This window comes from Phasianus colchicus, chromosome 7 (genome assembly GCF_987193195.1).
Source record: "Phasianus colchicus chromosome 7, bPhaCol1.hap1.1, whole genome shotgun sequence".
Classification (NCBI taxonomy): domain Eukaryota; kingdom Metazoa; phylum Chordata; class Aves; order Galliformes; family Phasianidae; genus Phasianus; species Phasianus colchicus.
Genome location: NC_143442.1, coordinates 23,131,508 through 23,155,999, shown reverse-complemented (window position 1 = coordinate 23,155,999; position 24,492 = coordinate 23,131,508). Strand labels below are relative to the sequence as shown.

General features: G+C 41.1%; 1 protein-coding gene across 1 annotated transcript in view; it reads right to left on the bottom strand.

Annotated features, from left to right (window-relative positions):
• ITPRID2 (ITPR interacting domain containing 2) overlaps nucleotides 1-21,405 on the bottom strand; it is an 80,874-nt gene extending 59,469 nt beyond the window's left edge. Inside the window, exon 1 of the transcript XR_016468312.1 lies at nucleotides 21,259-21,405. The gene's annotated coding sequence lies outside the window, so the exon portion shown is untranslated. The remainder of the gene's footprint in view (nucleotides 1-21,258) is intronic.
• Nucleotides 21,406-24,492: the final 3,087 nt, after the last annotated feature.

The following is a 24,492-nucleotide window of genomic DNA, read 5'->3' as shown; positions in this document are numbered from 1 at the left end:
AATGTTGAAGGCTGCAAAAGCAGACCTGGACAAAAGAGCTGACAAATTATCTAATTGGGCCTGTATTTCTTAGCAGTTCCAGATTTCCTGTCAAGATTGCTTTATGAAACCTAACAGAAAAACTTTTTTTAATCTTCATAAAAATGTTTATATACTATCTCAAATCTTGCTGAAAATATGATTTTCTCGTGGAACCAGGCATGATTTTAACTAAAATTCAAAGCTAGACAGTAAGTTAATAGAGCTTTAAAGAGCCTCTTGGTGACCTATGTATTTGTTTGACTGTTAGAGATGTTAAAAATAACAGTGAAGAATTACCATGTCAGAAGAGATTGTGATTTTCATCAAATTACTTATGCTATGCATTCAGTCCAGAAAGATAATTACACAAAGTACACAAAGAAAAAACAGCAGCATTTAAGATCTATTTAGTTCAGAAGAAATTATTTCAGACAACATGCAAAGAATCATAGGATCATTAAGGTTGGATAAAAAACTTTAAGATCTAGTTCAACTAACCACCTAACACCAACATTTCCCCACTAAATTATGCTCCTTACATCTACACATTTGTATTTTATATGTTCATTGTATATTTTCTCCTCTGCTTGAGCAAGAGTACAAAATGCTGCCAGTGAAGAAGATAAAGAACTTATCTAATTAACTGAGAGTCACTTCTCAATTGACTTCAGAAGAGTCTGGCCTAAATCCATAGCCTGGAACACAAGCGTACACTAATAACATCTTCCTATCTCATCCATCAATTGAATTTGCTAGGATGAAACATATCAGTTATATACCTAAGGTGACTGTTGTACAGAATCAAAGGCCTCTTCCCATCACAGCTTTCCAACAGAAACAGATTTCTGTTTAAAATCTCCATGACTATCAGTATTCTGCTGTCTCCCTAAAAACCTTCCTGCCATGATAGAAGACTTTGCCTTCTTCCCAGTGAACACCTATCAGTACAAGGTCTGGATCACCTCCAAACATCCCACATGAGGACAGGAAGGCAGAGAGGAGGCCATACAGCATTTCCTCCTCCTGATATCTCTGATCACTCCTATAGAAACACCAAAGTTGTTCTGTAGGCAAAATATTATCTACAACATCTAGGTCACCTTTAGCTCCTGGCCTCAGTGCATGGAATGAGGACAGGAGATATGGGGCTGACCATTCATAGAAGGCAAGACCAGAGATAAAGATCACACAATAAATGCTATGTGCTAGCTGCCAAGACTGAGGCTGGACAAAGGAAGCGGAAAAACAACTAAATAGAAAGATAGGGAATGCCTAACTAACCTGAAATGTCAATGGGGCTGCCTCCGTATTGCACCACAGGAAATAATGCCAAAGCTGGAATTACTTTCAAAGCTTCAGGAATATGGCAAAAAAAAGTTCTGATACTCAGTACTGAAGGAGCAAGAAGAAACATGAGGTAAAAAAAACTAGAAGTATTCCCCTCCCATCTTTTCTTCATCTGTTAATAAAAGTGGGTTTTTTTTCATGCAGTCTCCTGTCAGATTAGATATTACTACCCCTTTGTTTCCTTTAATGTCTAAGCAACAATTTGTTCAGTCAATGTTTGATTAAATAACTGTGCACTTTTTTTTTCAGCCACTACTATTTTTCAAGAGATGTTTGCTTGTTCCCGTCTTTTCATCCCATCCACTGCATTTCTATGTTGGTCTTGTTTCTTTATTCAGACTTCCTTCTACCTGTCTGAAAGAGTCTCTCACTTGTTTTTATATCCTGTGGAGATCTGGACATCAGTTCAAGGCGAGCCTGGCAAATCCTTGCAAAGAAATGTTTGATGCCATCCTTTGCTTTATAGCAAGAAATTGCAGAAGCAATCCCACTGCAGGGTACGTAACAAATTTGTCTTGAATATCCTTCTATATCTTCACATCTCAGCTACATTTGGTCAGATCTATGAATCCACTCAGAAGGTTTAGCTGCCTCTAAACCTTCAGCAATACAAATGAAGTACACAGATAAAGGCTGCCATCATGTGCATTTTATTTACTGTAGCATGATATCTTCTCATCTTAAGAAGTCCATCATGCTCCATTACAGCCATGCACAAGACACTTCCTATAGCCTACTGACCAAGCTATTTAGTGCTTGCACATCTCTATCATATCTGCATTTACTTTCTAGATTAATCTCCAGCTTACTTTCTCATTCTCATACTGGCAGCTCCATCCTTCATTCAGCTCACAACTGCTCAAAACTACGATTTCCCTGTGCTGCCTGTGTCCTTGAGATGATGTAGCTACAAAGCTACCCAACAGCTATCCCTCCCATTTCTCTCTGCAGCATAAAGACAGGCCCCTCACACCATGTGCCTGCTGACAATCATCCGTATTACTCTGCATCCTCACAGTCATGGGCAGGAGAGCCTGCTCTCCACCATCTCACTTTTCCTCCTCTGTGATTCACAGCTTACCCACAGCTGCAAAGGACATTAGTGGGAACAATCCAGATAAAGAACCTCACATTGTTTTTTGTGACACTGAAGTTTCCAGCTGAGTTTATTTAAGGTAATAATGCAGCCCTTGATGAGGGCAGCTTCTCAGCCAACTGCCATTTTATATACATATCATACAGTTTAGCACTCATGGTCAATATGCTGGAAAGTATTATATAAATTTGATGCTTTCAGATAACAGCTGATGTGCTTTCACATAGACACCCCACACAAGGTAATTTCACAAGGGCTTTGCTGTTTCTGTCTCCAGTACCTTGGGAAGAGCTGTTGCAGCCTGGCTCACAGTCATGGTCTCTGATGCTCTTTTTCACAGCTTTTTCACAGCCAACCAGAAAAGCCTACTGCCTCTACCCATACAGAAGTGTTCAGCTTACTCCAGAGCAGATCTCAGACATAGATCAGCATGCACACAGGCAAATTGGAGAGACCTGGATCCTTGCATAGAAGCAGGACCATGCCAAGATAATTAATATTTACTCAGTGTTTCTTCCAATACCCCTGCCTAGTGTTAGAGCTTAGAGAGAATTTTCAGAGGTAGCCTATTAGGGACAACTCACTCTACGACCTGACTACAACTTAAAATTTAACTCAGATGAGTTTTTCTATGAAACCAGAGGCTCCCTTGAGGTTTAAAGCAGTGCAAATATTGTGATGTCCATAGTGTGATCAGATGAGCAGTAGTTCTGTGAGAGGGCAACTGTAACTAGTACACATGCAACACTGCAGGCAGTTTGCAACACTGATTGTCTGACAAAAATATACATAATGTATCCTGTGTACTTCTCAAAATCAAAATGACAGCCTAACATACTCCCAGTTCTATCAGCATATTTTCAGCAAATCCCATTCAGCTCCAATGTACAACACTAGGAATCTCACTAACCTAGGATGCACGTATCACTTACACAAGCTGAATACCCCCCATTTACCAGCTCACTGGACTTGCATTTGGAGAAGTCCATCTGTTCACCCCCACTGTGCAGTATCTCCACCCCTGCAAAATATTTCCAGCAGCATGTCCATCTACCTTGAGTTACTGAAGTGTTTGTTTTCCGTACGTTCATTGTTTTTTCCCCTGCATCTTAAGATATGAAAATGAGGTGCTTAAAAGTTCTTAAACAAATGTGTACTCCCATGTTAGCACAGGTCATTCTTCACTACATCAACCTTCAGACATTCACAAGGGAAGTAATTTGTTCATATCATACGGTAATAAGATTGGAGAAGATTTTCATACATTTGCCTTCTCCTTCGAAAATCAGGAAGGTGAAGAGCACCTACCAAAAACCAAAGCTCAAAGCAAGAGCAAGGAGGAATCTGTGCACCACTCTGAACTTTCCAGAGACATGCTTCTTACCCTATGGCAAATCACTGTGAATTCTACTCATAGCATGACATTGAATACAATGACCCATCTGAAATCATGGCAAAGACAACATTGCAGAGAGCAGGGTGTTCTGCTTATTTTCCCAAACAAGAGCAAGTATTTTGGGGCCAATCTTACACCATGACAAGGTGCCTGACAGACTCCAAGAACAGGTGAGGAGAAACCTGCGTTCTCAGAAGATATTCTGAGGCAGTATCACATGGTGGTAAGCCCCTGTGCCAGCAGCACAGAAGTTCCCAGACTGCAAACAAGGCATGCAGGAGAACTTGCAGCTCTCAGCTTCCAGCTCAGCATTTCTACAAAATTCCCAGCAGATATTTCTCCTACATGCTGGAAAATTTCAACACCACCACAAAATGAATGCAAAACAGTAGTCAGGTTTTCAACACATTTCAAGCTTCAGGGAAAAAAAAATCACCTTTTCTTTCTGTTCTTCTGAAAGAGACATTCTCACAGTGAAGACCCACACTGATGGGTGCGTTCCAACAGGGAGAGCAACTGCCCAGGCTGCATCTCTGTCCTCAGCCTGCACTCAGGGAAGAGTGAAGCAGAGGTTTGCACTGCTTGGCCACTTCCACAAAAAGGAGCCGTGTTTGCTCCACAGCCATTGAGTGCATTCCTCAGATTCTTTCCCTTTATGCTTTGTAGGTCAGAGCTGGAAGTAACTGCTGAAAGCACAGGAAGTTGAAAAATCACTTTTTCAGCCCTATCACCTGGAGATACTTCTATGATAAACTGACCCAGGCCTGAGGAATTGAGCACCTTTTACAGCTCCTACCCAACACATACAAAGCAATGAATTCCTTCCCTTACTATGACTTCAGCTGTACTGCTGAATTTGTAACAAGCTGTGCTCATTCACAGGCACACTGGTTGTGCTCCTGCTAATAAGGCATCCCACTGAACAAAGCAGTGCTTCCAGCTCCACCACATACCAGTCAGTGGGAGCAGAGAACAGACACTGAGGACACTTCAACAGTTCCTTGTGTAGGGCAGCAGCCAGAGCCTCACAGCACAGTGACAGATGGCATAATCTTTGGCAGAGTTGTGCTTCTCATGACCACAGGACACACAATGCCACAAGCAGGCCTCAAACCGCACTGGAATCAAACTAGGCTTTTCACTGACTTGAAAAGAGGATTTTGATAAATACATTTTTGTTGATTACCTTGAGACTTAGAGTCACATTAATTAAAGCTCCCAGGGAATTTAAAGCTGAAATATTAAAATACAGCTAGGGGCAAAGACAGAGCCCTGTGAATGGACAGTGGGGGATCAAGGCAGGAGATGGGATCCTCCCATCTTTAGGCAGACACCATCCTCCCCCAGCTTCCCAAAGATGAAGTAGTTATTTCACTTTGTGGCCTGCACTATATACAAGTTTTCGTCTTTATTTTTACTTTCAATGGCATATTTTTAATAGGACTGCTGCTTTTACCTATTTTAATACTGGTTTTAATTATCACAGAAAATACTTGGCTTCTGATTTTTCTGTTATTACTTAGAAAAACTTAACCCAAAAAGGAAAAAGTACAGAAAACTTTTTTTTTTTTTTTTTTTTTTACATTCATTTAATGGTATTCTGTTTAAAATTAGAGAAGAAAGTTTGAGCTTTTTCCAAGCAAGGTTTTAACAAGAAAGTTACAAGAAATTATGAGAGAACTGCTAAAGGTCAGCATGTTATAACTAAATTCCATCCTTTTAAATTACTGGTATACTATGCTTCCAAGAAAATCTGTATTCAACATCTGTTTTCTTTACAAGAGATCATTAGTGACAGACAGGCCAAGTCACGCCTTTCTGTACTTAGCTCAGGTTTTGAAAGGACAAACCTGTCCCTCCCTGGATGCAGGACTGGATTCAGACCTGGCCTCTCTGGACTTGTGCACTACTGTGATGTTTTCAAGTTGCTTTGGATTCAGACATTACACAAAAAATGAGTATTAACGAGGAAAACAGGAAGGTGAACTGGAGACAAGCCGGCTCTGCTTCTTGTCATTTTCACTTGCTCCTGTTCAGGATTATTTTTAATTTTTTTTTATTATTTTTATCAGGTCAGAGCAGATTTCTCTCTATGACATAGTTGGCAGAAAGCTTCCTGAAAACAAACCTGTGGCTGGTAGTCAAATTAGGAATTGGTGTGGATCCTAACATCCTGCTACTTCTGAGGAAGTCAGCTGGTAAAAAAAAAAAAAATGAAAAGAAAAATAAAACGTACATTGTAGAGAGCTCTGCAAGTTATGGAAAGCAGTTATTGATTTAGCACATGCTAGGGAGCAAATGTTTTCAAATACTATTTGTTGTTGAGAGATCAACACAAAATATAGATATCAAAATACCTGGACATTTCAGTGTCAGTAGGGGGTTGCAGATATGAGCTCTACAGAACGACATGCCTCTCTGGACACAGCCTGAAATAAGCACCATGTTGCTTCACCTACAGATCCTGATATTATCACCTACTTCACCACATGAGCCCCTCTTCCTAACCCCAACACAACTGTGAGGCAATGACAATAGATAAAGGGTCTCACATAACAGTTGGGAAGGTTTCAGATGCTTTGCAATCCTATACCCACGTACGGAGCACAAACTCTAGGAGTCTGGCCAAAGGACTGTGGAGATATAAACTCAAATACTTTCACTATCTAGTTTAAAAGATTCCTTGACAGAGCTACACAAAGGAACAAAACCAAAACAGGGACACCAAACAGATTGTGACTGAAGTAGCAGAATCAAAGAATGACTCAGGTTGGAGAGGACCTTAAAGGTCATCTGTTTCAGCCTCCCTGCTGTGGCAGGGTTGTCAACCACAAGACCAGGCTGCCCAGGATGCCATCCAGCCTGGCCTTGAATGCCTCCAGAGATGAGGTAATCACAGCTTCTCTGGGCAACTTGTTCCAGTACCTCATCACTCCCTGAGTAAATTATTTCTTCCTAATATCTAACCCAAATTTCCCCTCTTTTAGTTTAAAGTCCCTTGTGCTGTCACTAGACCATGTAAAAAGTTGGTCACCCTCCTTATAAGCTCCTCTCAAATTCTAGAACACCACATTGAGGTCTCAGAGCCTTCTCTTTTCTAAGCTGAAAAAGCATAAATTGATTATATTTGTGGCTTCCTTTGGATTTACTCCAACAAGCCCACATCCTACCCACGCTGGGGGCCCAAGGCCTGGCTATAGTACTCCAGATGGGACTTAACAAGGGCAGAATAGAAGGGGATAATAACCTCCTTTTCTCTCCCTGAGCCACCCATCTGTTGATGTAGCCCAGGTTACTGTTGGCCTTCTGGGCTGCAAGCACACACTGCTGGCTTATGTTCAGTTTTTATCTGTCACATCCCCAAGTCCTTCTCTTCAAGGCAGCTTACAATTAGTTCTTCTCCCGATCTGTACACATATCTGGGATTGCTCTGACCTAAGTGCAACACCTTGCACTTGGCCTTGTTACATCTCCTTAAATTTCATGTGGGTCCAACTTTCAAGCCTGTCTAGGTCCAACTGGATGAAGCTCTTTCCTTCTGTTGTGCCAATTGTACAACACAGCTTGGCATCATCTGCAAGCTTGCTAAGGGTACACGCAAACCCTCTTCTGTCTGCATCATTGATAAGAATGTTGAAGAGCACTGGCCCCGAGACTGAACACAGGGGGTCATCAGTCATGATCAGTTTATAAGGATTCTCTAAGCATCATGTTGCTCATTTCCCTTCCTCTTCCTCGTGATGGACATTATATTACTACAATGCAGACAATTCTAAAGTGAAAGGGAAACCTAGAGGTAGTAAATGAGGAAGTTCAGCTCCATGTAGGATTCTTTTTATTATTTGGTTAGGCTTTTCACCTCTGAATTATTTGCAACTGTTTATACCTCAATTTACCCAAATACAGGATATGTCTCTCCAAGCAGTTTCAAAATTAATATGCAATAATATTTTCCATAACAAATATTAAGCTTAAGTTGAATATTGACATTTTCAACCCATATCACCAATTTCATCATGTTTTAAGAAAAGAAATTAAAAAATGAAGTGGTATAGAACTGGGGAGGGGAGGGAGCAGAAAAACTGAAAAAAATGGTACGTTTATTTTGATAGATTATAGAAAGGATACAAAGCAGGATTTGGACAAAGCAGGAGAAGAAAGAATAAAGATTGATGAAATGGTGCTTTTGAGGCCAGTGGGATAAAAGATCGCACAGCTACATGTGGCCATGAGGATGGGGTTATTTTGTATTTCAGTGGTAAGGATTATCCGAAGTTAGTAGAGCAGAGACAGCAAACAAATTACTTTTTCCAAGCTTGCCAATCTTGGAAATTTCTACCAGTGCTGAGTATGGTTTTCATGCCATGCACATATTAAGTGGATGTTAAGCAGCCTTCCTGAGGACCTAGAACCTCCTCTTAAAATTGCAATGTTTTGTATGATACTTCACTTTGTTTCTTCCCCAGTGGAAAAGACAAACCACCTTGCTCTTAAATACCAACAGTTTTATTAAACCAAAAAAATCAAGCAAAACAATAACTGAAATGTAACTTAGAAGGATTAAGATATAAAAGTCATTGTGATTTCCCTTCTATATAATGCATTGGATTTTTATTTTTTTTTTTTTTTTTAAATCAGAGACTATGAGGTTGCTTGCAGTAAATTATTTCACCCAACAGAACACAAGTGTAAACTTGAAGACACCAGCAAGATATTGCCACCACACCTGACATCAACGGGGGCCTCTTCTTCAAACCCTGGGTCAGCAGTGGTGGGGAACTAATTGCCATTCACTGCCTATAGTCCCTTCTGAAAGGAGGATTGATGTTTTTAGGTAGATTCCTAACAGACAGGTATTTGTAGCATCAACAACAAAAGCTAAGCTTCGATGAGAAGAAAGCTTGAACTACCCTTCAGCCTCTTTGATGCAGAAGCAGTGTGATCTGCCATTTAGACAAAGCAAGAGCACTGCCACCCAAATGGCCTCACTTCTTTCATATTATAGTAGAGGGGGTAAAATTCATGACCTTTGAACAGAAATCTGAAGACTTGTTATTTTCTCACAGATGATACAATAAGGAATAGCCCTTTCCTTTATCCCTGAAGGAAGTTTCTAGCTTAGTTAGCAACATCAGTTATTTCTATGGCAACAGACAGATATAAACACAGGATTATAACATTCAACAAAGGATCAAGAAGAGGAAGAAATCAGAGTTGAAGGGAAGTGCCTGGAAGAGCTACGAGAACCATAGAAAGTTAGCAATTCTTTACAATACATATTTCTTCCCACTCCAAACATAGCTCTTATGCACATTGCTTCTTTTTGGTAAGGTTCTGAATTCAAAAAGGGGGAAAAAAACAGGCTGTATTTACTTTCATTGTGAGCAGAACAGGGATTGGAATACTGGTAGCACTGACAGGTGGGACTGGACATATAGGAATGCTGTGCTGGGGTGTTTGAGGTGTCACAGTCACAGCTGCAGCCAGGCCATTGCATCAAAGTGCATGCTAAAATGTGCATACTTTTGTTCTACAGGACTGCTGTAGAGACAGGACTTCCAGCACATATTTACAAGTAAACTCTAACACCCACGCATGCTACATATGCTAAAATGGAGATAAGCAGGTAGTTAGTGTTGTCAAACAAAACCTGAGGAAAATCTCCTTTTAAAAGTCTCCCTTGCCACAAGCCCAGCCCCTGTTCCCTTTCACCTGAAGCCGTGTGCACCACTCCCAGACATGCCCAAGCACTACCAGCAGAACAGCATCAAGTTCTTTGCTACTTGTCCAGTGCAAACAGCTGCATGGAACACAGCACAGAAACCAGCTTGGGCAAGTGGCAGGCATCTTTCTTTGGCCTTTCCCTTCTACTTCTCCAGTGGGATCAGCCAACCTGTTTATCCAGGGAAGCCCTGGATGCACCCACAGGTACACTGTGGGCCAGTTCAGTAAAACCAGGTCCTGTACTTGCAGTAGAGAACCTGCAGCACTAACCCACAAGACCAGCATTCAATTACTGTGCCTGCATGAGCTCCAATGATTCCTCTGGATTGTCCTACACCAGCCACTTCTTCAGAACATCTGTCTTTTTGGACCCTAGCCAGAGGAAGAAAGTTCTTTAATAATTTTTTTGGTTAATCACCAACCTCATTATACCAGGCACATGCTGCCACATGAAGCTGGGAAAGAAGGGAAAAGCTCAGACTATGCAGAGACTGGCAGCAGGTCTGAGACTGCCACACCAGCAAAGGGAGCCGAGTGAAGGCAGGTGCATGAAAAGCTTGCACCAAGACAAGCCAGACAAAAAAGGGATCTTTGAGTTCCCATAATTGATCCAGGGCATGCAGAGATGGGTCTGTCACAAATGAGGATCATTTGTCCTGGGCCATAAGCAATGAGTTCACAAAAACCCTTCACTTGTAGAGTCAGGAAACAGGGGATGCAGAGTTCAAAGGGCAAGGTAGGAATATCTGTGGATGGGCATAGGACTAAACAGCCACTGTCTGCCTGTCAGGAAACTGTGAAATAACAGGAGTAATGCTGCCTAGCATAAGATGTGAAAGGAAAAATTTTAACTACCTTCTGACTCTTAAAATAACTATTTTCTCCCAAAGCAGAAAAGGACTGAAAGGAGTATATAGTGCAGACAGGCCTGGTGCATAAAGTTCCTAGCATCCTTCAGCATCTCTTGCTAAGAATCAAGAGATGTTGTGCAGTTATTCACTGATACTACCCAGGTCCTGCAGCACCTTGTTGCTTTTCAGAAGTCCCGGTGAAAGTTCTGGTTTTGCTACAAAGGCCTGGATACGTCAGGTGCAAAAATCCTGCACAATCTCAGCCATGAATCACTGCTGCACTGGCAAGACCACGGGCGGAAAGGAAGATGGTGACAACAAATAGAGCCAGATGGAGCTGACTGACAGAGCCCAGAGTCCCTGCAACGGCAGCAGTGACAATCCCTTGGGTGCCTGGAGGTACTCTCATCACTCGTAAGATTTAATCTAATGCTTTTCACATAAATAATTCACAAAGGGACTGATTTACTGTACAGCTGTCAGTGGAGCTACAGTACTCAGTGCTAAAACAACTCCATTTGCCAGTAAGGAAGGACACAAGAAAGGATGACTGTTTTCCAGCCCTTTCCCCAAGAAGTGGAAGCTGTCATATTTAACCTTTCCTCTACTCTTCCACCAGCAGGCACCCGCCCCACCCCACCGCTTGTTCCCACACCCCAGATAGGAGAGCAGATAAGGAGTCCCCTGGCTTGCTGTTTCCTGACCATGAGTCATGGCTCTGAGTCAGTCTTTGTGTTTTAGGGAACCTGGAAGGCTTTGAAACACGCTGTTGATTTTGGCAAAGCTGCTGCTTCTTGCTTTGAGGGTGAAACAATCTACACACATCTTTCTCTTTCTGAAAATAGCCTCTAAGACGAAAATAACAGTGGAGTGACCAAAGACTTGTCTATAGTGTGCATGCTACATATTAGAAACAGATCTTCAAAATACCCACTGATGCACCCAGGATCCAAGCAGGATGTATTCACAGCTGCTGCCTCTCCTATTCTATGCACAGAAGATATCACTAGATGACTTTAGTTGGATACAGCCCCCTCTCGGGCAATTTGTCATCTTTCCAGTGGTGACCAAGAAAGGAATCACCACCTCCTGTGCCGCCGCCTGCTACCCATATCCAGATGGCAGCTGACATTAAGTAGCACCAATTCCAGTCCTGCTATCAGCACACCAACCTTCTCTGAGGCCCCTGGGATATTCATCCCAGCAAGTCAGGCTATCCTGTTCAGGGGCTCAGATATTAAGCAGCTTAGCACCAGGAAACCCCAAGTGGAGAAGTGCCCTTTGAAGGAGTTATATATCAGTTGAGAAAAGCTGGTAACAAAGGAAACTGGCAAATCTACCTCTCAAGAATCTACGTGTGCTTTTGCCTAGTCTGTCTCCACAAATCAGCACTTTGTATTTATATAGAAAAATTCCTTCATTCTTGGCAGACAAAAGCACCCATATTTTTATGAACAAGTTTAAACATTACATCAGCTGCTCATCACAAACATTCATCTGCATCATCCGCTTCTGTCTACTTCTGTATCTGTTTTACAAAGCCTTTAATTAATGTAATTATGCTTTTACATTTTATTTCCTTTTGCAAGCATTTCAGACATCTTTTGATCTCTTATTGCAATTTTGAACTGCAGTCCTCTTCAAGTCTGCTTGGCTAAACACCTCTGGTTGGGCCAGGTTCATTAGCATTTTAATTATTTTCTCACTCCAGGACTTCCGCTAGCCCTGCTTCCACAGTATGGCAAATTAGGCTGTCTCCTAGATTAAGTCCTAAATTTACTAAAATGTCAAGTTTACTTGAATTAGCATTGGGAAGTTTCAAAATACCAGATTTTCTCTAGGAGACTTTAACCTTATTTTAACTTGCCTTTGAAAGAAAATGCTTCAGTACTCTTCACCCTATGTATCTTCATTTTAATTAAACTATCTGATAAAGTTACCAAAAACGTGGCACTACAGATCAATCTTTTCCTTTTTACTACTCCACTTCTAAATGCTTTTATGTTTTACTTTTTAAAAGGGACACAAAAAAATAACAATTTCAACTAAGCTCATCTTTCTCCTCTCCACATAAGGTGGAAAAATCTAAGTTAAAAAGCAACCAAACAATTCATCTTCTACTCAGTTCTGCCCAGACACCAATTTGCCACGCATCAGATGCTAAAAGTTTGTTTACATCTTAGGTTACTTCAGTCAAAGCAAGAAAAAAATATTACATTTGTTTGTGTGTTCAGGTCTCAATTTGTGGCTGTGATTCAATGAGAGCATGCACATAATCAGCTACACAAGTCAACTGTCAAGTGATTATCTGCTCCCTTCCTTGTATCTCTACATACATGGCACCATCACTAAGCTGTATTTTGGAAAATAAATCTAACATTAATGTAGATCCTGAAAGGAAATCATCCTTAGTAAAATCTTATTTGAGGAAGTGACATCCATAGCATATCCAAGGTAAAGTATGCAGGGGCATTCATAAAGTAAGATTTTTGTAACACTTTCAGGATTTGTTTTTGTTAACAAAAGGGTGTGTTTTGATACAGAGAAAGGAGTGGGTGTTAGCATTCTAGCTCTTACAGAAGAGTGCAGGCAAAGCCCTTGATTTTCACATCTGGTGAGATAAGGGAGGTCAGCTAGAGGAGAAATAGGATTCAGACCTACTGATATCATGTTAAGAATTTCCAATGCTGTGACAGTAACTTCTTTGGATTTAATAGCAAAAAATAAAAACACTACCTCTCGGAGTAGAAACAACAGCAGTTTGTACTTTCAGCTCATAAGAAGTGTATTCATTATATCACTTCACTGCATTCAGACAAATTCACTTGGGATGTGACTATTATAGCTGAATTCACTTCCATATTAAAGGAAGACAGTTCACTTGTGTTAGGATTTATCCAAATTAACTTATGATGGGGATTATTTAAGCAGCATTAAAACATACACTGTACAACTGGTTTTCCCAGGCAGAGATTTTTCTTGCTTATCTATGACAACATTCTCCCACATGTTCAAAGTGCAACTGCTTTCCCTATTGTGAGTAGTGTGGGAGCAATGTGAACATTGCACCATCTTTATATACTCTCATAACACTAGCAGGTATCTCAGGTTGGTCTAGTCAAATTCCTCAAGAATAAACAAACAGTGCAGGATCTGCTGTCACAGGTGTGAAGCTGCAAACATTCCCCTAGATGACTACAAGCAAAAGTCCTGCTCTACTATAGTCCCTTTTTAGTTTGGTTGCCTATTCCCCATAACTGATGCAGGGTGACAAACAGCATGAAACAACCTTTGGAGACCCCAGTCATTCAGCTACAGCACCCATTTATGTAGAAACAGACATTTCCAGATCTAAATGCATGAACATTTTCCAGTGGAAAAACCCTTTTTTCCTTCACCACCTTTGAAGGAATTGAAACAAGGAAATGCTTATCCATTAGGCATCTTGCTCTGAATAAATTATATTATCTTCTCTGAAAGTTATGCAACTTGATTTAATGCTTTCAGTACAACTTGTAAATTCAGACTTGTAAATTCAGAATGGGTTTCTACCAAGTAACTGTCAACTAAGACATTAAAAAATATATATTACCTGAAAGGCAAGTAGTATTACAAATTCCACTTGAACACTTCCACTAGAAGTGGAAGAGATTAAAGAAAGGGCAAGAGTGAAGGAAGGCAATGTCATATCTTCACTGGAATCCTCAAGTCTGCCAGCAGGCTGTATGACTGTTGCAGCTTGATTGAGAAAGACAGAGCATGGGAACACTGTAGGCTGTGTGTACAAACAAGCAGCTGTCCAACTTGCTCAGAGGCTACTCAGACTAGAACAGGATGCAGGCATGACAGAAGTGGCCAGAAGAAGTGTAATATTAGACTCATAGAATGGTTTGGGTTGGAAATAACCTTGATGACTATCCAATTCCAACTACCCTGGTGCAGACAGGGACACCTTCCATTAGATCAGGCTGCCCAAAACCACACCAAATCTGACCTTAAACACTTGCCTTAGTTCCCACAACACGCTCTTTCCAGTTTGGCCTGTTGCATCCATCCCAGCTTTCCTAATGCTTCATGCAAGTTGCAAAAGTCTACTCAAAGCCCTGCATATCTGATTTCTCACATGCACTTGTAAAAGTAGGGCAGTGATATCAGATATCTGTTCTACTTCAGTAGTTCCACCTAACTCCAGAAGTCTTACTGGGAAAATAACCTTTCATTATACAACCAGGACAAAAACAAACTTAACAGGATACTGGCACTTGTAAATCCAGAAAAAAAACGCACACCAGAAACTCATACAATCCAAAACTATCATCTTATAAACTACAATACACGCTGTTACTCTAATTAGTATGTTATAACCTAATAATAATGATTCTTATGTTAGTTGGATGCATGGGACAGGAAAAGATGTAGAAAAAAGTGAAATATTCAAGAGCAGGGAGGAGAAACAGAAATAAAAAGTTACAGAGGATGGGGAAAACATGCTAAAACTAGAGGCTATACCAATTTTCCCTAATGACAATGAACGCAATGATGAGGAATACAAACAGTGCAACTCTCCTCAGTGATATGAGACCCTTGCACTTCTGCCCAAGAAAAGACTGATTTTCAGAGTCACAGAGACACACCTCAGTGATAACTGACTATGGAGACTGAAGCTCTTACTAACTGCTTGCATCCAGCACATACCCCAAATCTAGAAGTCCTAGAGTTACCCATGGCGAAGCCTCACATGCCTACCACTCAGAGCAGTGCACATTTTAGTCAACACCTACCTAATGTAAAATACCTATTAGTACTCAATAGATGGAGAGCTCTCTAAGCAGCAAATAGAAAGTGAGCTGTGTACGTAGGACAGATTTTACCTTGACCAGGATGTCTATGCACTGCCAAGTCGGTGCTTGGTGTCCTCCATTGGGACGGATGACAAGGAGCAGAGGGGTAAAGGAGATGAAAAAATGCACTGAATCTGTCAGATGTATTTTTCTGGGTTTTTTTTCCCCCTTTTCCCATGCAGGAAGACATGCAGGTGGTACAGAAAATACCTTAGTTTATGTTTCTACAATCGCAGAGTGATTTTTCAGACTGTGCCTGGCATAGTCTGTAGACAGTATTTACATCAACTCATACACTTCAGAAATTTCACAGGATTGTCACACTAACTAGGATCTCTTCCTTGCTGCCAAAACATCTGTGTTAAGACTCACCTCATGCCAATAAACACCACTCGAATTCTTTGCATGCTTCTGATGCATAACTATCATCTAAAAGTTTTCCTATCTTTTGCACCTAGACATGAAACCCTCTTTTGTGACCAGTGTCTGTTAGAAACGGCTGTCACTAATTTTCAACAGGGGAACCTGGGGACAGGGGAACAGATTCTTAACTTACGTGGGAAGGTACGTACTAACAATGAAATAATTCTGCTGCAATACTTAAATTTCATATCTTAAGAGAAAATTTAAGCTGAAAGCTCCACACCCATTTGTTCATAATTTTCCTTTCATTATTTGCTGCATTCCATTGTTCACAAACAATAGAGACATATACAAATAGGTTTTTATGCAAGTCCTTAGTGATAAAAATAACAACATTCACAATTCTCATTGAAGTGCAGCAATATTCTCATTCCTCTTTCCATACCAAACCATGTGTATTTCAATAAGTCCTGCTGCCCCTCTGAAGTTTTCTCTCTCCAAGCACTGATACACAGGAAGGTGAGAGCTGAAAAAAAAAAAGTGCTTCGTATGCACATAGTAAAAATGAAAATTAGAACACTTGATGCTGAGCATGCACTGAATTGATCCAAATATTCTCCTCCAATGCTATTATAAGTTATTGTATTATTGACCAGTGAGCATACAATAATGATATAATTAGCTTTCACTTAGTTATCTAGACATTTTCTGAATGAAGTTCAGAAAACAGCACAAGCAGGAGGGCATGGGGTTGGAATTAGCATGTAGGACTCACTGCTAGACACTGGATTAACCCTATGTAAGTACATTTGCAGATACAGCAAGCAGTCAAATGCAGCCTCCAGCTGTACTCAGAGGAACACTGCATTTCTGCATTCATTAACATTTGTGAAGTTACTCATTAAATCCAGAACAAGTCCATTGGCATGAAACTCTCACCTAAACATATGCTTCAGCACACAGATACTAAGGAAACCCTGAGGTTTTATAGGAAAAAAGGCATCTAATTCCTTGCCTTCTCGACTCCAACCCTGCACTGGAGGAAGAGCCACTACGCAGTATCCTGTGACAAATATAGCATACTCTAGCACTGATGTGCAGCTCCAATTGGTGCTGTGGCAGTCAATTTATTTCCAAGGGTGATGAATGCTTTCAACAGTTCTGCTGGCATCTTCTCTAATGATGTGGCAACCAGCTGTGGCTAGCTATAAAATGTTTTCCAAAAGCTATTCTGCTTTGGTGTTTCTGGAGGGGAAAATGCATCTTTAAGGAACATAGCCATAGACCAATGATTTTTCAAAGAAAAAAATATATCCAGTCTAGGTATGATTATACTTGCTTCACATTACCCATTTCCAACAGGGAACAGACTGACATTGCTCTGGGAAAAGAATTTCTTGGGACTGACCCAAAGGAAATATCAAGATGATTCAGAGAATGATGAAGTCACCTTAGGCTATAGCGTACCTCCTTTTTGTTCACTGGCATGTTCTGAGGTTTTAGGAACCAGTGAGTTGGTCACAAAAAGCTTTATGCCCTGAGGTCAGGGAAGGGCTTTAATACCTCCCAGCTGAGCAGCGAGAACACTCACAGTGGAAATCCAGAGACTAAAAACTTTTCTTCCAGAATAAGAGTTTTGCTACCAGGGAGAACACATTAGGAGGGGGCACCTGGAAGACCACGCTCCTGGTACATGCTCCCCTGTGCACACTGCCATCTGTCAGCCAGGAGCACAGGCTCCTGGAATGGTGTACAGTAATGGTTTTATCCCACAGCAACCAGGCTACTAAACACCTGTCAATTCTTTTAAATTTCTGGAAGCAGCTATAGAAAGCCCTCCCCCAGACCTTAATTCCTACCAATGATCACTTATTTGGAATAGTAAACCAGAAATACTCCAAATGCAGAGAATAAAATTACAATCGTTTTGTTACAGTGGCAGAAATCATTTCTGATTTCCCCCTTTTGTATTACAGAGCCTCGTTCATTGTTTTAATTTAGGAGAGATTAGTACTAACTGTGTTTAGCTTCTTATCTTTGCTCAACAAGAACTTATATAATGTTTCAGGAAATGAGTTCAAGTGAAAATAGCCACCCTCTTTCAGAGTTAAATTCTTAGAAAAGATTCTGCTTCACCCATTCTGGCGTCTCATGTTTACTCAAGACTGAGAGCACAGGCAGTGAAAGCAAAAGCCTCGGCTGTAACACCAGCAGATCAGCCTTGGGTTAAAAGCAGTTGTCATGCCTAGTCAGCCCCTACAGCTCTTTCAAGCTTCCAAGTGAGGAGCCACTTGTGACACAAAGTTTTTCACTGGTGCTGGTCTACCAGCTTCTTACTGGATTCTATCACAAACTTGTATTTACGGGCAGAAATACTATTGAACAGGCACACCACATACATTATGAAGAAAAAAGGAATTCAAGCATAATGACATTAGTGACACAAATAGAACATGGGGAAGACCTCTGGGTGTTTCAGGATGTATGACTAACTTGTAAGATACAAGAACAGCAGCTATAGGGAGCACAATGCAAGCTCTAAGCACCATTGTTTTAAAATTAGCATTTATCAGTTTTCCATGAATCACCAACTGCACTTTAAACACCAGTGCCTGCTTTCTTCAAGAGGCTATAAATATACCCAGTTTATTTGGCGGTTCTGGTGAAAGCTGTGAAAAGGATGACATGTGTTCTTAAATTATAGCAATGATGAAGAGTTGTCACAGGACCAAAACATTTCTTCCTAGATGTGAATGACAAAATACTTCTGTATGCTGTCACATCCCCTTCTGACGGAAAAGCATCTTATCAGCCTGTTTGGTAATAACACTGTTTAAGTGTTTCCTTCTGATGGCTCCAGCCTGCAATACATCACCCTGGCTATTTTAGTTTGTATCTTACAATAAATTTTTATTTTCCAAGATCAGTAAAATCACCAGACTACCATTATTAGAAATTGAAATCTGAACAGATCTACATCAATTAATGGAGCTATAGAACTTTTTGGAGGTAATTTACAACCACCTGTTCTCTTGTACTTCAGGCTACAATCAGATCAGGTAAACATTTTCATCCAAGGGAGGAAAGCAGGACAGTTAAGTGACTTGCGTGCGATCACAAGCAGCACAAATCCAGATATCAACCATTTTCTACATTTTCTTACAAGGGAAAAAAATTGGGGCACTTGAACTACTGAGCAACATGAACATGCAGACTAGCTGCCAGAGAGCATACCTCCATCTAGATATCTAGGATCACTCACTCTCCTCAAGAACTGAAAAATTAAATATAATTTAATTCTTTTTGAGGGCTGCTTCTCCACACAGTTGGATAAACCCCAAACCTACACAACAGCCTTGTTATACTCAAAGTCACCCAAGATGGAATTTTGACTAGCACATCTTAATCATGTCACATAAAGAAAAACAAACATTTAAAACAAATGAGTACTGTACATAACACCATAGTTAACAAGTATGCACATTTCAGACATGACTGAGAAAAAAATTAAGAGTTCAAAAATAGATCAGGTCACATTTCTGTTTATCTGAGGTCTACTGATTCAGTTCCATGTTGTAAGCATTGTCAAGAGTAATTTCATGCAAAATATCTAATCTTATCTTAAAGACAGGACAGATTTTTTCCAGCTTACTTCTTGCTTTGCAAGCAGCCTGCTATTCAATCCTGTCAAGTCTGTAACTTGTTATCTTCACTCTTTCTATTTACAGGGATCTGTATAAGCTCCTTGTAGCTTCGATCCATAGCTGCATACCCTATGTCTATGATATTTCACTTGAATTGTAGGTTCAGAAAAGTCAGCATTGCCACTTCTTCAGCATACTTCATAGAAAGTATAGTTTGAAAAAAGTACATCTTAGCTACTTTGAAGTGACCCTTGAAATGCTTCCTTTCTTGACTTGGAGTGGTATCATGCATGATCCCCTGTGATATGCCATCACAATTGATTGACTCGGATCGAATTTTCAAAAGCCTGAAAGATATTTTTGAGAAGTGATAAAGGATTGTTGCCTCAAACTGTCTTTGATGTGATGCACCAAGGGTACTTTGTAGGAGGCAGGCACTGGAATACGTACATAGAAATGAATAAGGAATTTCAAGAAAATCATACTGAACTCTACATGCTTTACTATCACAGATCAATACAGCTTCCAAGAAATCAACGATTTTAAAGAACAACAGCCTAGAACGTGCATAATTCTGAAAAAAGTCAGGTGGTGGCTCTGTAGTACACATATCAAGATAGTCCAAGGAAAAAATACTTCAAAACCAGTGTTGGTAATTCTCCCTCTTAAAGGAATTTTTTCACTGGGCAAAATAAGTTCTTAAATATTTTTGTCAGGTCTAAAGATTTCTGGGAAGCAGCTGTGTCGTAATAACAGTAACTTTACTGTACTACTTCTCCCAGGCAACCTGGGTACATCAGAGACAGACTTCCTAAGCACAAACAGACCAAACCCTAATACTTGCAGGCTGCTGCTATCGCTGTTCCAAGATGCTACATACACAGAGCTCTCTCCTTCCTGCTGTGGCTTTTGGAAAGTTGTGGGGGCTTCTGCATTAGTCAGCACAAGTGGACCTTGTTGTTCTCATTAATTGTAACAGCAGGGTATAGAAAAAACAGCTGCTCCAGAGGAAAAAGTGTGGGAAGGGATAATATGAGTGTCCACTGAAATGAGTAAAGCACAGTTAATAAACTGGTGCTGTTTCAGCTTGCTCATCTTCTTACTGACATTTGTGAAGAGAAGGAAGTAACAGAAAGAGACTTAGTGTGCATACAGTCACTAGGACACAAGTAAGCTCTAGTATTTCCAAGGCACAAGGATAAGCACACATAGTATGAATATAGAACATATGCTCCTGTGTCAGCATCAATGCATGATCTAGGAAATACTGCTTAAAAAGAGCCTTATTTAGGGGGAGTTGGCAACCCCTAGATTGAGGACAGTGATCCAGGACAGACAGCTGCTTGTGTAGGAGGAGTGCACAGTCATGATTGATAAGTGGATCCCAAATACAAACTCCAGGAGAATGGAAACACCTTCCACAGTACTTTCAAAATGAGCTGAATTTTCAGGAATATATTTTTCCATTTAAAACAAGAAAATATTTAATACCTGAAAACACAGCTGAGTCAGAGAAAGAAAGAACAGTGTCCTCACATCCTTTTGCTTATTTTCTTTCTCTTCCTTTAGCTATTCCAGCATAGCAGGAAGCAGCTAGAAATGACAGCTTCTAATTTGTACTTGTACATGTCTTTATATACAGTAATTCACAGTATTGCTTCACCCTACACGTGAGGATTTTTCCCTTTCCTTAATATAAAAGCTTGAAAAATAAAACTTAATTGGCAAAGGGCAACATAATGATCTCTTCAGAAAAAGAGTATCAGCAGATATGTGTTATAAGGAACTTGGCTGACAGAATTACACTAAAGGTTTAGAAGGGAGGGCTATAAGCAAATTTAACATTACCAGAAACACAAATTACAACACAATTCAAGTGTGCTTCAGCTCTTCCAAAAACCACATCAGAATGCACTACAACACAACACCCACAGAGAACATGGATTACTTCAGCTGTAAAATTATGTTCTCTTACCTCTTCTCTTCAGAGTGCTGGAGAAGTACAGTTTGTCTCCTGGAGAAGGTCTGTACCCACAGGAGACAGAACAGCACATCCAAGGTCAGACTGGGCAGCCCACCTATTGGTTAGGTGAAGTACCCACAGCAGGACAGGAAAACAGCATCCTGCAGAGGCACTAAAGGAGAGGGAGAAGGCCTCTGGCTGAGCTTAAATAGGCCCTGGGAAGGAGTGGCTGGGTCACAGGTGGGGTTGATTAGGGTCATCAGAGCAAGATGTTTACTGTTTGAACTTCCAAAGTTACACTTCCAAGCTCTATCTTTCCAGTTTTTGAGGTAGTTTTTCCTGCAAATGTAAATGAGGGATGCTGCTTTCTGTACAGGAGCAATAGAAGCCAAAAAAAAAAAAAAAAAAAAAAAAAAAAAAAAAAAAGAGGAAAGCTTTCAAATAGGCCAGAATGTTTTAGATACACAAATCTCATCACACCAGTGAAAAATTACTTTCATTCCTCAGATGCATCCATAAATCTCAACCAGAGTGACAAAGGTATCTAGAAAGAGTGATGAGAGGAGTGACATACTTGATCTCAGAATTCCCTGAAGTACTTTATTCTCTGAAGTACATTAAAGCTGTTTCTTTTCCCAGCGAAACCCCTATTGTCCCATTCCTCCAAATCCCAGGCCAAGTAACTTTACCTGAACCAAGCTGAGGGAACATCAGTGAACCACATGTCGGTATTGCCACAAGAACCATGAAGCGTAGAAGTGGAAGGGTGGAAAAGAAGGGATGGAGTAGTTTAAAGCAAGGGGGAAGAAGCTGTTCTCTGCAGGGAGGGATCCCCTGCACTCTGCCAAGCAGCCCATGCCCTCTGGTCGCTCCCTCTCTTCCTGCCCTGTGCCATCACAGCCATGGACTCTTGTAGGCTTGAGCTTGCATGCCCATTGCAGGCTGCCTTATGTGGCACGTGGCATTTCCTGGACATAATGTCCTTTTGTGTGGCTAAAATAAGCCACATGTTCTCTTTTAAACATATCCCTATGTCACTGTCTTGTTAAAATAACATCAATGTCACTCCAATCAAAGTGTGATTTGTGGTGATCAAAATCTGCTGTCAATTACTAAACAAAATGTGAATGAAATGATGAACAAATTGTCTAACTTCATCAGTGTGTTGTTTTTCTCTTCTTCCCCCAGATAATACTACCTTAAAATAGACTGCCTTATTAACCACAGACCAGAAGGTTAATAAGTACATCAACAAAACAAATGTACTAAATTAAAACAATGCATTAACATTCATTAGTATTTCTCTGTTGATTCCCAAACATGCTGCTATCGCTATTGTGTTATTATCAGGCAATAATTGTTATGTCAAAAGATAGGACCCATATGGTTCAACGAGTTCCTCCGGGAGTTCCTTCTGTGTGAAAGTCAATCAGAAATGAGATTCTGGAAGGGAAGATGTGGGCACGGGAGAGCTGCTGTCAGGGTATGCAACCCATGCAAGGGACTCAAGTGGCTGTTAATACAGAAGTTTTTTAGATCTAGGGGAAAATAGGGAGAGATAGGAAACCAGCTGTAAAATCAGCAGGTCTGTTTGCAGGGTGCCAGTCTTAGCTGCTAATCCTTGCCAGGCTGGATCCTTCTATCCTAGTGATAGAAAATACCCTCTTCATACTTCCAGAACATTCATACAATGTGTATACTGAACTACTCACAGTAATGAAGAATGTTGATAAGAATGAGCTAAAATGGGCTGTTTTGGAGAGCACTGGCCCTCTGAAATACCCACAACCCTTAGGTGAAGCCTGGATAAACAGAAGGTAGCTGATGTACCACGCTGTATATCCTAGCTGCAATTGCCTGTCATCAAACGCTACATCCAGTCATATAGCTCAGCTCTTTGTGATAAACATTTAATCAAAATGTCTAAATGTTTAAATCAAAGTAAGCTCCTAGCACAGCTCTGCAGCGCTCGGCTTGGAGAAATCCATCTGCACAGCAGGCGCTCACCCCCTGCTCCCTGTACCTTCTCTTCTGCCCTCTCCCTACAAATCAGTGCCCCTCATCTCACTGCTCCATCCTTCCATCATGCAGTCTGGGCTTGGCTCTGCCCCGCAACCTCAGACAGCTCGTGCCCACAGTAAGGTCTGTCTGCTGTCCACAAGGCTGCACGCATTCACCAAGGCTGTCTCAGACAGGTTTGGAAGCAGTGCTCGGATTACATCATTGCCTTTGTGTTTTTACATATCCTCTGCGAGTTCATTGTAAATTGCTATATGCTTTTTACTTCACCGTTTTAATAGCACAGGCTGTTTTGACTGGCTCTATCTCACTGTTCTATCTGGCGCTTTGTATTTACCAGGCGTGCTGGTTGTGAAAAGAGTTGCGTAAGCCGGTTTCTATGGCAGGTTTCTATTCACCATCTGCTTGACTGAAAAATATCTTTTTCAGTTAACATACTGGGTCTGGTGTTTGCATCTTTTGTTTCCTTCCAGATGAAATCTCGCAAATGCAGGAGGGACAGCACGCCCTGCAGGGGGAGGACAGGCCTCCTGAAATGGCCAATTCACCCAACTGAGAAATGCAGCGTCCTCTCCTGACCACTGCAGGAAGCCTAACTCCCTGAAATGCCCCTGTCCCTGCACCAAGCTCAGCACTTCACAGAGCAGGGCAAGGGGACAGTGCAAGAGGCACGCTGCCCCAGTTCCTATGTGCCTGCAAAACAGGACGTGCCCTCACACACCACCTTTCCTCCCATTCAGCAGCAAAAAGGTACAGCCATACACCAGCCGCACTGCCAGGCAGTGAGCACAGACACGGCTTGCTTTTGGAAGGGAAAATTTTCACCTGTTCGAGGAGGCTCCAGAGGCTGCCCAGGGTGCTGCTGAGGCCCATGCTGTGCCCTGTGGCACAATCCAAGAACCCCATGCCACGTGGCTGCTGTCAGAACGGAGCAGAGGCTCTTGACATATTTCACTGGCATTTTTGTTCACTCTGAAAACCATGCTAGGGCCGTTTGGACCAAAACCTATTGTGTTTTCATGTGCTGCTCCCTCAACCATGGCTCATGGCTGTCTCACTTTGACTGAGAGAAATAGGATTTATGCTTCAAGAATAGCATGGGCACACGACTGCACCTTTCAATTACTTCATGCGTGACAGCCTACCAGCACAGGGAAGGCACAGGTACAGCCTTCTCAAATCCTGCACATTTCTGAAAAAGGCAGACACTCTGCTGCGAGAGACATA